The sequence below is a fragment of the Thermobia domestica genome, chromosome 11 (genome assembly GCF_964235325.1).
Source record: "Thermobia domestica chromosome 11, izTheDome1.hap1.1, whole genome shotgun sequence".
NCBI lineage: Eukaryota > Metazoa > Arthropoda > Insecta > Zygentoma > Lepismatidae > Thermobia > Thermobia domestica.
In genome coordinates, this window is record NC_137464.1 from 111,948,925 (window position 1) to 111,963,933 (window position 15,009).

General features: G+C 36.9%; 1 protein-coding gene across 3 annotated transcripts in view; it reads left to right on the top strand.

Moving 5' to 3' along the window:
- The window catches only part of LOC145664359 (uncharacterized), a 302,947-nt gene that overhangs the window by 251,505 nt on the left and 36,433 nt on the right, over window positions 1-15,009 (top strand). The gene's annotated exons all lie outside the window — the stretch shown is intronic.

Here is a 15,009-nt window from a genome sequence, read left to right on the forward strand (position 1 = left end):
TTCAGTAAAAAAAATGTCTACTATTGGGTGTCCTAGAAATAATATTTATTCGTATAGCTTTGAGGTTTGTCAATATTGTCTCCTTAATTAAATTGTCATGTATGGAATGGAGCCAGGGGCGTACTAACGGCCCAGCAGACCTTGCGGTGCGGGAGTACCCTCAGGCTCCGGGGGGGGGCATAAAGTGTAACATAAAGATGGAAAGAGGGGGCCCAAGAATTAGAAAAACAATTTTTCTAGGGGGCCCAAATACGCGTATTAATGATCTCCCCCCCCCCCCCCGAAAAAATCTAAGTTACGGCGCTGTATGATACTGATTGATAGAATTGGATTTGAAGATAGAATTGCATTCCTTTTCTATCAAGGAGTGTGTAAGAAAATTGAATGTTAGAAGGGTGTAGAATCTGAAGGGAATTATAAACAACTAAAATTGCAAGGCTATCTGTTTATTAAAAGAAAGAAAAGGCGAATTTCAGCTTTCTAAGTTGAGTGGCTAGTGAAATACTTTTTTTTTTCTTTCTTGGTATAGTGTCATAATCAAAGCAATATGATAACAATCTCAATTGGCATTGAGGTCTAATACAAACCGAAAATCTTTTCATTCTACTTTGCCATTTGGCCATACAGAAAATTGTATTACACACACTATTAAGTTATTTAATTAAAGATACTGTTATAAATATCGACATAAAGGGACTTGTGTCATTCACTTCCCACTTGTTCCACAAATAGAGGCAACCGTAGCCTTGTTGTACGAGACTATATGCACATGTTTTTAATCTTTTCTGACAGAAAAGTGCACTTTTTGCTACTGGCTACACTGGTTTGACGCGTCTGACGTATTTCCGTTTTATATTCTTCATAAGGTGAAACAGAGAATAGAAGGGAGAGACATACGGGGCTTGCCGTTCGCCATATCTACCAAACTGTCATGTGTAGAAGCTTAAACTTTCGCATAAAGTTGTTGCATCCTAGGCTCAAGATTAGACTGGATGTTGCAGATATAAATCCAATAAATTATTTTATTTTATTTTCTTCTGATATTTTCGCCAGATCTCGAGAAACCTATTGATCTCAAATCATGAAATTGTGTTACTTGCATTCAGTATTGAAGAAGGGAAAAAATAAAACAGAGACAGGAAGAGATCAGAAATATTATGCACGGTAAGACAGTGCATAGGCTTAGATAAATTTCCATTTTGCTAAGACACCTCTGATGTGATCGAGAAAAACTGATTTCATTTTTGTTATAATTAATTCTGATCTACTCGAATAGTCTTTTGCTGAGTGAGTCTTTCTTTATTTGTAGTTTAATTAGGCCAGTTGGTATTTAATCCCTAGTTAGTTCAATGGGAACAATCGTACTGCATAGCAGAGCCCTTTCATTTCCTGAATATATTTTCCCAGTATTTTATCTTCGAGATTCTTGTCTTGAGCATGGATAAGCGGCCAATACAAGACTCAAAATGCGTTTGATTTTCCCACTACAAAGATAGAGACTATCTCGGAAAGGTTGTGTTATTTCTATTAGTATTGCCCACGTGGTTTGGGATAGTCTTACCTGGTAAAGATGCCTTGAAAGTGCTGTCTCGTGTCGTAACTCATCAACGAAAATTTTGACTCGTCTCTTCTCGTGGGCAACACTTAATTTCTATGCAATCAATGCAAAAAAGAAATTAAAAAGAACAGTGATTAAGACATATTTGTTATATTTGTTGTAGTGTCAGCATAATCTCTGTAATTTGTCTCCTTGCAATGTTGCAGAAGTAAAAGTGGAAAATATATTAAACATGCTGTATAAATTTCAGTTGTGACAATTAATAAGAATTTTCATCCAACTTTCTTGCATTAGGCTTAAGCCACCATGTTGGAGAGAGTTATTAACGAGCAGACGCGGGACTCGCCTTGAGGGTTGACCGGGGTAATAAAGTAGTCATCTGAATATTACGCGTCCTTTATGACTATAGCAGAAGCGCTGCGCAGATATTGGGTCTCGGCTGATTAATCTCTGATGTTTGCCTTCCATATTAGTTCCGCGAGGCTCAAGAGAGAAGAAGGACAAAGCTCTTATACCGAATTCCCCTCGGCCAAAAGAGGCGAACCAGTCGGAACTCAATTCAGCTTGGGAATTAGAGCAAGTGCTTCGTTTGAAGAGCGTCAGATTGGAACCGACCGTGGGAGACTCAGTTTTCCTACTTGCGTTGGGATTTTTATTCATTACAACAATTTGTAAGAGCTTAATAGTCTTATAAAAGAAAATACACGAAAAAAATTCGATTTATAAATTCTTAATTGATTTGTGTAGCGAACAATGACTGGTTCCATAGATGTGTACTTTTTTTTTTATTTTATTGGAGATAGGAAAGAATAAAAAAAGTCTATCATTGCAATATCTAGAAATGAAAACACCATAGGAAATATGAGTAGACAATATAACTTCTAAATCAACTAATATAATAATTCAGTTACATTAAAGTTACATGAAGAAAAACATCCCGAAGAATGCAATCTTCCTAAGATTGTTCATTACCAGATTAAATTCTCGCAGCTAAAGAACAGTTTTTTTGCCTGTAATACTAGGAGAGCTAATTCAATTTTCGGTAAGAGTAGATATGGTTCTAATCACGTGTTAAACTACTCCTGCTTCTTATATAACCTCAGTGCTTTTAGAAAACATTAAACGAATAAATATAGTCGGATACCGCCTTAAACTGTCGGTCCACGTCTCATATAACCTCGGTACTGAAAAGAGATGCAACACTTCAAACAAAGCAAAACCAAAAGCACAAAATATTGAAAATAGCGTATGGTTTAAAAGTTTTTCATACTTTATATCCGAGTGAATTGAATATTTTCTGCTTATTTATTATAAAAACATAGTTAAACTATAGATATTCTGGACACAGGATATGCGAATAATATTTATACGGGAATTAGTTGAAAAAGTTATCGTGTATTCTTCTGATGCGTCATTGTATGTGGATTTTATTTATTTATTTATTACGGCTGCCAGTTGTGTGAAGTTCTGTTTCTTCTGAATGTCACTGATTGCGGAAGATGTCAATTCTTCACTACATGTTAACCATTCCGCTGATCTGTATATTCTGATTTTTCTATGTATGATCATGAAGGGTTATGAGAGAGAAACTCAGTGACTAGTTTTTGAATAAGGAATGTTGCTTATAATTGCATAACGGTGACAGTGCTAACTGCAAGAGAGGATTACATTTATTTTCTTTGAAATAATAATTTAATACTTCCGTCTGTCTTCATGTGTAGATGTGTTACTGATATGCGTATTTCTGTTTTATTTAGTTATTTATCTTAATTTCCGCTCACCTGTTTTATATCTCCTTTCTTCCATAAAATAAAAATAGGCTTAATAAATCTAAACGTTAGACATTTTTGCAACCATGGAAATTGACAAAGAATGAGAAATGAAAATGAGATTAAAGATAAAATACAAATGCATTTATTTATTCAAAAGAAAGTAAATTCTTATATCTTGATTTATTTGACTTTGGAAGCCTATATTTTCAGATTGCGCCTTTTTTTCCTAAAAAGTGTCTATTATTCGTGAGGAAATAATTTTATATTATAACTATCTGAATTTGAATTTTGTATGAGAGAATACCGCAAACGTTGCATTTGTTTTTTATCGTAAAGCGTCATTATTGTGCCTGAAAAGAGACATGTGATTGGTTTGGTTCTGAGTTTAACACCTCTCTTAGGCACTAAGGCTATCTGATACGTGAGTGTGCACTTCGGATTCGAACCACATGAATCTCATCGGGAATTGAATGCTAGTCATATAACCACATGGTAGATGTTCCAGTGTCTAAATACATATTACATTCAACTAAGTTATTAATAACTACCCTATCTGGCCAAAAGTATCCGGACATCCAGTGATACGAAGTCGGAGAGTCCTGAGGCAGATATTAATAGGGTGTTGGTCCTCCTTTTGCATCTATGACAGCCTGCTTACATCTAGGAAGACTTTCCACAAGTTTTTGATATGAGGCAATATGAATGGACGTCCAGTCGTCCATCATAGCTAAAGTTAGTTCTTGTTGGGAAGATGGTTGTCTTGGCTGCCTACGTAATTTGCATTCCAACTCGTCCCAAAAGGCCTCTATGGGATTGAGATCGGGGCTCTGAGAGGACCAGTCCAATTTTTGAATGCCCCTTTCTCAAACTATGGCTGTACAAGTGTCGATGTGTGACGGGGGCAGTTATCCTGCAAGAGAAATGGGCCCTCCCAGAAATATTGCCATAGAGTTGGGCGAGCAGCATTGTCCAGATACTTCTTAGAGTCCATGTTTCCCACAACACGAACTAAGAGACCCAGTCCAAACCATGAAAAACACCCCTACACCATGACGCTACCACCACCAAACTTTATAGTCGGCACAATGCAGTCATTGCAGAAGTGCTTGCCGGGCATCCGCCACATCCAGACCCGTCCATCGGACTGCCAGATTTCATACCAGGATTTGTCACTCCACAGAACACGTTTCCACATGTCCAACGTCCAATGTCGAGGAGTTTTGCACCATTGCAACCGACGCTTCGCATTTTGGGGACTGATATTTGGCTTGCGCGCGGCTGCACAAGCATGGAATCCCAGGTCTTGTAATTCGCGACGAAAAGTCCTGCTTCTAGCACTAACGACCGATGCACTTTGAAACTCCTGTGTGATTTCTACCAACGAGGACGTGCGATTTTGTTTCACTACACGTTTGAGCGTTCTTTCACTGCGTTGAGTAAATATTTTCGGTCTGCCACTTCGTTTGTTGTTCGTTTCATTGCCTCGACGTTTCCACTTCAAAATTACATCTCCTACGGTGGATTTTGGCCTCAGTAGCATGTCCGCAATTTGACGAACAGATTTTCCACTACGGTGGCATCGTACTTAGCTTTGTAGACTTACTCATTGTAGCATGATCGCATCACTGTGAACTCTCCCACTACTACCGATACTATTCTCGCTTTCAGTCACGCGCCACTTGACGTCACCGACCTGATCTACTTCTTCGGAGGGGTGCTCGGATACTTTTGGCCAGATAGGGTATTATGTGTTCTTCCTTTCAGGACACAACATTTAATGCATTTTATGCAATAACACAAGTACCTGTTACCACAATTTTTTTTTATTTAGTATGTAATGCGTCAAACTTCCGTTGGCCCACACTATATCTAGTGGGGGCGTATGTTCTAAAAACAATCTATCTGGCACGTGGGTCGGATAAAGATGTATATGTACTGAATTTTGTGTCTCTCAATGATAATGCTGTCTATAGTCTTCAGATCTGTCGTTCTAGGTTAATGCTTTTTGTATAATTCATTGGATTGATGTCTTCAGAATTTAATCCTTGTTTATTTTTTGCTAAATTTTATGTACCTACGTTAGATTTCGTAGCAAATATACAGTTTCTTAGACGTAAATAAAGGGTGATCCAGGTTGTCTAGAGCGCCAATAGTGAAAATGCACTGACGCAGATTACTGGGACAGGCAATGTCAGTAGCCCTGCTGACGTCGCCAAGAGCTTTTGCCAGCAAAACCTGTATGAACATGATTCTTTTGTAGGAGACACTCAAACAACTTTTACTCAGAAATTCCATCAACTTTTTTGCGAATGTATGCTGAGACCCAAGTACAACGGAAGTGGAGGCTCATACTTTACGCTTCCCCAACATGAAATGTTCAGCATGACTATTTGACTGACAGATAGGACTTACCGATGCGATGATGTAGTACCTAACAACAGCTGTCGGAAGAAATACTTCCACTCTGCAGAAACGGATAACTCCTCACAACCAGGAGGAAATGATCCTTTGAACTGAAAGGCACTGTGTTGAACAAGTTTTTTGCTCAGGATTGAAGGAGCGCGAAGTAGTGCACGGGCCTCTTCGTCTGAGTTTGACTTGCTTCCGAAATAACCTGTCGAGCTGTCTGAGAGCACATTAGAAAGACTCTATCACGAACGCCCTTTTCTTCTCGTAACTCAGGAAAGTGATCAAGCACCTTTTCCTTCAGACGTGTACGATTAACTGTTATTTGTACATCTTGTAGTGAGATCCTGTAGAGCAAAAATTTTACATCCTGCAGCGATTTCCTCCCATATGAATTCCAAGAGTTCATTTTCAGCTACAACTTCCATATTTGTGACCGCTGGTATTGTAGCTTCCTTCTTTCGTTCCAACTCGTTGTATCGGCGGTTAAATATTATGTAACAATTTCGGTGGTACTTTGCTTCAATTGCAACAAGATCGCTTTCAACAAGACAGGCGACAATTCTGTCTTCACCCAACGCAACTGCTTTGTCATGAATTTCGGTGGTAAGGCTGAGTTTTTGAAAAGAATGATCTAATTTTGCTGTTTCCGCACCACAAAACATACACACATTAGCGTCGCGAAGTGCACTTTCCCGCTTTTTTATTATTATTATTATTATTATTATTATTATTATTATTATTATTATTATTATTTTCATTTTCGGAGCCGATAAACCTTTCAGGTGTCTTTTCTTTGCACGTTCTAGAGCAGATGCTTTGTATAGTACACGACACGTTTGGTGCCATGATGCACGGGTTGCTAGCATTTCAGATGCACTTGGCAATTCCAGGTTTGGATAAGATTCGCTGCCGTAATCTTTGAACTCCTGAACTAGGCGTACAAGTTCTACATACGGTAACTGGGTTGTCCATGGGACAAACCAGTTTCTCTCCTGTGTCTTGACGACATAGCACACATACCTCGCTCTCTTCCATCATTTGCCGTGTATTTTTTCTGTTAAAATATTTTTCATTAAAATATATATATTCTGTTAAAATATGTATACTCCAATATAATACGCTTCAAGACAACCTACAGGTTTTACGCCTAATTATCATTCTTACATTTCCGAACGCTTTTATTTATTCTTCAAAACTTCGATTTAGTTTACATTTCTTGCTAATTTTGAAACACATATGTGCTTATAAAATAAAAGTAACGATTCTATTCTGCTGAAACTGACAATTTAAACAGCTGCTAAACAGCTACGTATCTTCCAATGTGAAAAAAGTAACACTTTACAAAAACTTGAAATGACCAGTACCCTTGTCCCTTGTAAAAAGAAAAATATATTTTCAATTCGATTTGATCAAAAGTTTACTTTTTGATCACGTTTAAGATATAGGTCCATATATAAATTTCAGTCCGAGTGGACAAAGATGATCTCTTGAGGGGGAAGGCGTTTTGGAACTAGCAAAAATATTAAAATGCTTCTAGCACTTTCCGAAAAGGGGGCTAGACCCCTATACCCAGAGAGACCCTTGAGGGATGATCATTTTTCACTCAGACTGAAGTTGTCATTTGGAGCCAAGACTTTAGTATAAAGCCAAAAATGTCTTTAAAATAGACAAAAAATTCGAAAACTACAAGAATATTAATATTTTTGCCTTTTCCGAAAAGGGGGCGTAGCCCTGTATACCCACAGAGACCCTCGAGGGATGATCGTTGTCTACTTGGACTGAAATTGTCATTTGGAGCCAAAACTTTAGTATTAAGCCAAAATATAAACTTTTACACTAATTTGAAATGACTGGGTTCTGGGCCCCCCCACTATAATGCGAACCGAGTAGTGGTTCGGATCCCACTTTAAGCTTAGGATTTATCAGATTTTTCATAGAGAAAAAGTAAGATCTTACGACTTTTATTTCATTAAAAAGCAATTGTAACACACAAAACATAATTACATTTCCGAATAAAATTATGGAATACAGAGTACGAAAGGAATACCATAAGATACCGGTCCATAACGGTAATGTTTAATGGCAAGAATTATTCTTCTGAACGTGTACCATGTACAAGGTAACCAGAAAAGTTCGTCACGTTCTAGAGCAGTGAAGAAAAAGCAATATAGTGGATAGTACGTATCTTTTGGTTTCGAAATAGTCTCAATCAGCATCTAACACCTTTTGCCAACATTCTCGTAGCTGCACAATACCCAACTGATAAAACTAGGCGGTCGTGGATGCAAAAAAGTCTGAATTCGTTCTGTAGGTCTCCCTCACTTGCAAGGATCTCCTAGGAAGGTGGTTGTCGAGGAAATGAAACAGGTGGTATTATTTTTTGCATAAGGTCCGGTGAATATGGTGCATGGCACAATATGTCTAGCCAAGTTTGCATAAGAGATTCTCAGGTCCTCTTCTCACATGTGGCTTGGCATTGTCGTGCAGAAACAGCACACCCTTGCGATTCACTAATGCCGGCTCCTTCCGCCTCAATGCAGAGTGCACTCTTTGCAACTGTTGAGAGTAGACGTCAGCAGAGATAGTATATAAATCTTTCATCTCTCTTCTAATCGTATTAAAATTTTCCTTATCATAAGCTATTATATTGTTTCAGCAAAATCCACAATGATACACTTTTACATGATGCATAATAGTACTTGTAAAAAGAAGTGACTGTCATCATAGATACTCTATCATTATTAATAGATCATTTAGCGAGACTGAGAAGGTTTTCATACACTATGGACCTCAGCCAACTAACCTCTTGAGTTTTAACACGGGTCATCAAATGGAGTCCTTCGTCTCTTTTCATTCGCCTATTGCCTTCATGATACAGTCCTCTCTGAGCTAATGTCCCAACACTTTCTCTTCTACATACCAAATTTAAGTTCTTTTTTCTTCTCCACCTTTCCAAAGGTTCTTGATTCGATTTCCCTTCTACCTATCTAAGTCTTACCATTCTTCTTCACACCTAAATTTGCAACCTTGTATTAGTTTTCATTGCATTTGGTTAATGTTTATGTTTCTGCCCACACGGAACAATTTATTATCTTTTTCCATTTATCCAAATGACATAAAATGTTTCTTCTTCTTCATTGTTTTTTTGCTATTCTTGTTAGCATTTTTTTTAACGTTATCACTACTATATATGTATTATGGTTTTCAATAAGTCATTTATAAAAAAGGGACTTCCGAAATCATACACATCATTTATTAGTATCAGAATTTTCCCATGAAGCTCTCTCTGAATGTTATGCAGCAGAACACAATTTTATACATCTCAATTCCATATTGCTGTAGGATATGAAGGAAAAAGAAGGCAATTATTTTTCCGTACAACAAAAGATACAATATTAAATAGTTCATACAAAAGTTCGTGCGAATGACAGTATCAACTCGAATAGTATTTTTTTAAAAAAAACTTACTTAGATCAAATATATTCTGACTTTCACTGCAATTATGCATTATTTACGTGTTAAGATTTTCAAAATCATAAAGAAAAGATATCCATCCAGGTTGCATTCAATTATCTAACTAATAAAGCGTCGACATAAGACAACAATAATGTAATCAAAACAAAGAAAATACCATCAGCATAATCGCTACATATCATGAACAAAAAATTTTTATCTTCAACTTATGATCCTTCGTATATGTGATTCAGCAGATGGCATCCTGAAATGTATCATATACGAAAATTTTTGTTCACTTCCATGATTCAGAATTACATTATATAAAATTAAACCTCTAACCTCCAACAATTCTTGAGAGGCTGGCCAGATTCTGTCATTTGTAAATAACTATTTCTTATGAGTCCGCTAAATCGTCATTATTTTTGGCTTTCTAGTTTATAATTCATGAAACTATCCGTGAGAATATCAAAACCTAAGAAGTCAGTATTTTTAGTAATCCTAATATTTAACTGGAGCGCTTATAGATGTTACGGGCGCCGGTGAATAACTGTTTCCTCCTGTCTTGTCAGTACTTACTATATTCACTGTCAAGTAATTTTCTGATGTGTAAGGCCAGTAATGCATGTTTTTACATGTGTTACATGCATTATTACTTTCTCCGTGGCGCTGAAATATGTCACTAACATGAGGTAACATCCAAACAGGTCAAAGAGTTGTCAAATCCATTAGTATATAATCCAATATTTCATAATATCACCCTTTACATTTGTTTCTGTAATAAGTGAAAATTCTTCACCCAGACGATATAGTGGAAGGTAACTTATAAGACGCTGATAAAGTACCTCATATATTCAGTAAACATCTATCGTAATTGTGGTGATAGTAATTGTGATAAAAGGCATACAGTGGTGAAAATGTCTAAGAAATACAAACAAATGTTCAAGACAGGTAAGTGTACACCAGATCGCAGTCCAAAGGCTTAAGAAGTATTATAGACGCTAAAGAGACCGATATATCATCAAATGTGATCGATATAGGGATGGCCACAAAGTTCTGGTTCCACGAGAAACTGGTTCTCAGAAGAGATCCGGATTTCAGAACCGTTTCCAGACCTGGATCCGAAAACCCGGTTCCAGAACCGGATGTTAGGAACCGTTTCCAGACCTGGATCGGAAAACCCGGTTCCGGAACCGGATCTTCTAGAACCGAATCCGTTCAGAATCAAAAACCGGTTCCACCAGGAACCGGTTCCGAGCATCCTTAGATCGATACGTAAATCCAGTACTAATATAATATACGAAGATGATTAAGTAAGAGAAAATAATCAGTGGCATTCTATGATAATAACAGATGATAAGTACAGGAAAGGTAAATGATGAAGACACATGACTCCCACATTTTCATTTTTTTTTTATTACTAAATCTGTAAGGCGAAAAATCCAAGATCGATTTGTGGCGAAAGGTTCATAGCTTCAGTGTTGAAACGGGACGTTAAGGGCTTTGTGCAGAGTCGTTTTGACGTACGATTAGCGTCATACTAAAGGCCTGAGTACTGTAGGAAACATATGTTAGTCGAACTCTTTAGTATGGCATTAATCACGTGTCAGAACGACTCTGTATAAAGCCCTAAAAGTCTAAACAAGTCATACTTACATAAAGTCAGTGGAGCTATATGGCTTTCGGCGCGGGAGATCCCTGGTTTGAATTCCTGTGGGTCAAACCTCGGTGGGTCTCGTATAACCTCGATGGTGTTCTAAATTTCGCGCAATTCATTGTTATACACAACCCAAACCCACTCAAATACACCTAAAGTCACCCGAGGTATATGCTTAACACGTAGGCTTTCGGCGCGGGAAACCTCTGGTTTGATTCCCAGTGGGGTTCATGTGATTGGAATCTCTTGTCTCGTATAACCTCGATGCTACAAGGGATCAAACTATGCAATTCATACTCAAATTAACTTCAAGTTCACCGGCGGCGATGGGGATCTGGGTTCGACTCCTGGTACAATCCCACGTTACTATTAAGTCCATGACTGCAATAACCTCGCTGATTGGAAGAAGGCACGCTAAGTTCAATCCAATCCAATTCTGTTTCTAAAGCACAAGTTCTCAGGTGTAGGTGTTTATGAATAACAACCCTAATCATTCAACACTTATTCAGTAAGTACCTTGAAGGCATAATTGTACGACGATAAACTCAAAGATACAAACATACGCCACTTCATCCACTTATAGTTCTGTAGATATCTCTCCAATTCAACACAAATTAGTTGTTTAGTTCATAGTAAAAGCTTATCCTAACTGTACGTACACTGATATGTATTATCATTGTTTAATCACACACAAAATTACATACACAACATAATTTTATCACAGTATCCCACCAACTTATTCCCACATATAGTAGCCGATACAAAAAAAAAAAAAAAAGTTGTGCTGAAAGAAAAGACTTAAAGACTTATGCCACGTGTAACTTTGAAGGTAGTACACATAAACAAACTTTCTTTCTTTAAAGAGTACAAAAAACAAAATCAATCCTTCACACTGTTACATAATTATATCTTCATTTTCACAATATGTATAAAGCACCGAATTTCAAACCTATATTAATTGTCCGGGAAGTAATCCGCCCACCACCTAATGACCCTTCTGGACCCACTAGTTTGTTGGACTCGAGCTTGTGAACCTGTCTTATACATATTTCGTAACTTTCAAATAGAAAACAAATTTCATAAAATAATGAGACTATTAGAGCTAATCTATTGCTTAGTAATGCTGACTGAACCCATAATTTGTGCACTTATTAATTAGAGGATTCTTAGCAAACCTGGAACGGAAAGTAGTTCCAACAACAGTTGTCTTGTATAATCTTCTTTGTGATAGACGTTTCGGAGGAAACAGTTAATTACTAATTAGAAGCATAACAGAAGAAAGTCAATAAAGAAACCAAGGAATATAGTATTTTCATAAAAACATAAAAGAGTTTCATATAAATGACAAAATATTATGTATTATTTATAAAACAATACAAGCTAGCAAACTAATAATGTTTTGTACAGAGACGTATTTGAAGAATAAATAAATACATAACAAACAATTACGCAGTGGGACATGCTAATGCATACGTTTTAATAAGTATTAGTAGTTACTTATCTTTAAGAATGACGGAAATAAAATTATAAAACAATTTTAAAATCGTTTAATTATTTAACGGGTGAAACCATCTAGGATAAGATTTTATTTAGGGCACAAAATTAAACTTTGCAATGTTTTCTCCTATACTCAACAGGTTTAATTGGACAAGAAGTCGTTCTGTAATTTTCTGTACCAGATTTGCAGCTTCTAAATTTCGTGTCATCAATTAAGCAATATGACAAACTTGTACTTATAAAAAGGAGGAGATCTTTTTACCTCACAGTTTTATTGGATATTAATTTCGTTTTGCCACTTACAGAAGTCATGCTTTATACGATCACAAATACAGCAGATACTCATTATTATAAGTACTATACCTTCAGAAGATAATGATATAATAATAGATTTGTTTTAAAGTAAATAGAAGTAAATTACGCAGAAACCATTAAATGAAACGGACGAATACTGACCTTAATATTACGTAAACTGATCTAATACCTTTGAATTAAAGGTATAGTGTGAATATGAAAGTAACATAAAATGCAATTGAGGAGTTCGATGTAATAAAGGCGTAAGTGAGTTTACGCTCTTTTTGCATCAAACGCATTTGTGGCTTTTGCCATGGTTGTTAGTCTCCTGCTAACATTTCAATTCAATATCGGAATAAAATGCTGCATATTACATTGTTTTATGTAAGAAAAACACTATTTAAATTTTCAGCATCGTTTTTCTCCAACTGCATGATTCAGACTTGCATCAAACTCCTCAGTTGTTGGTTTCGGTACAAAATCTCGCCAGGCCAGAACCTCGCGTCCCAAAATCTCGCCATACCCAAAACCTCGCGGTCCTGATCTCACAACACAGAATCTCACCTGGGAAGAAATGTCGCCAATATAAAACCACATCACGACGATTTCTAAGATGTAGAATGTTCTATATACCGTTATATGTATATATTTAGTAATAACACATACCAGTAATTGCATTAGAACTTTTCTTGTCATTATTTTAACGCGTGCTTTGGAAATCTATATACAAGGTGGCCCAAAAGTAGATATACACCCCTGCACTGATCAAGTATAACATTCTAGATTATAGGTGTATTTGCTTCGGCTGTTCCGAGCTTAAAATGTAAGTAAAAAGACATTAAGAACAAATAATGAAGAAACTATGTCTACCTGGTGGATAACAATAAGAAATAATATAAAAAGCAATGTGTTGATCAGTACAGGATTGTATACCTACTTTTGAGCCACCCTGTATATAAAAATGAAAATGACTATGTTTGTGACATCATACCTCTTGAGCCACCCGACTGATTTCGATAAAAAATTTTCAACATAGATTAGGTTCAGGCCTGGGATGTTTTTTTTATAATTTCACTTAGATGATCAGGATGAAGGAAATGCGGGAATGAAGAAAGTGGGAAGAAACGGGAATATCCCCGAGAAAACCCTCACGATGTTTTGTCTCCTCCTCCTTCTTCTCTTCTTCTTATTATTATTATTTGCAATGTGGAATTGCATATTAAGAAACTCATTGGGTAAATTTTAAGGAGAGTGTTCATCCTGCAAGGTTTTGACCAAGTGAGATTTTGGCCCACTTGGTTTTGGGCGGCGACGTTTTGGCCACGCAAGGTTTTGGGCGGCGATGTTTCGGCCGCGAGATTTTGTCGTATCCCGCAATTGTGACCTATCACAAGGAGAAAATATAAAATTTTCTTCTTGTATTATTACATAACACACACTAAGCTAATCTAGCCAAACTATATTTTTTTAACGTTAACGTAGCTAATAAGAAAGACAATAAGACCACTCAGCTTGCATACGTTACTAAGGCTGGAGTCATGGAATTGTACAAAAATCTCAATATGGACAATGTACGTTTATCTTTACCACACGTTTCCTACAGGAAAATGACCTAGTAATGGATATACAGATGGTTATGACCTAGTAATGGAAAACTAAAGTACCTCAAGAAAATCCAACTTAACTTGATTAATACGTTATGGAACAACGATTAACTGTAAAACAGCTCTGATTTGTCGTGGAATTGAAGCATGTAAGTCATGAATGGTTTCCATAGATTCCATTCATATTATTCCTCATACAGCAAGCACAGCACTCAGTTGTTCAGCCTATTGCGACACAGTTCAATACGAATTTTATAACTTGAGCATCTGCGGTTGGGTTGCAATTTCTACGTCGTTGATCACCACCAACAACGCTTTAGCGCGAAGAAAATGGTACCGAGAACATGCAAAATGTATCACTTATGATTAGAAATATGGAATATAGTACGATGAGCCCTCTCTCATCTTATTTCCAACATCATATGTGTATCGGACCCTCAAAGAAGCGTATGCTTCATGTAGTCTCCTTCCTGTCGTTTGTGTTGACTACGAGACGAGGCAAGTTTCGTAACGAGATGCACCTTCCGAGATGAGACAACTTCAATTCTTGTCTCGTAGGCAACCGTACCTACCATGAAACAGAAAGTGGTGGTGGCTCTGTGATGCTATGTCCTGCAATTTCTGGGTATTCCGTAGATTCTGTGTTCACTCTCACAGAACGCGTTATTGTCGTTGTGTATGTGGATATTTTATGTGACCACATACATCCTGTAGTAAAGATGTTTCCTGCCAATAATGTAATTTTTCAAGATGACAATCTACCGA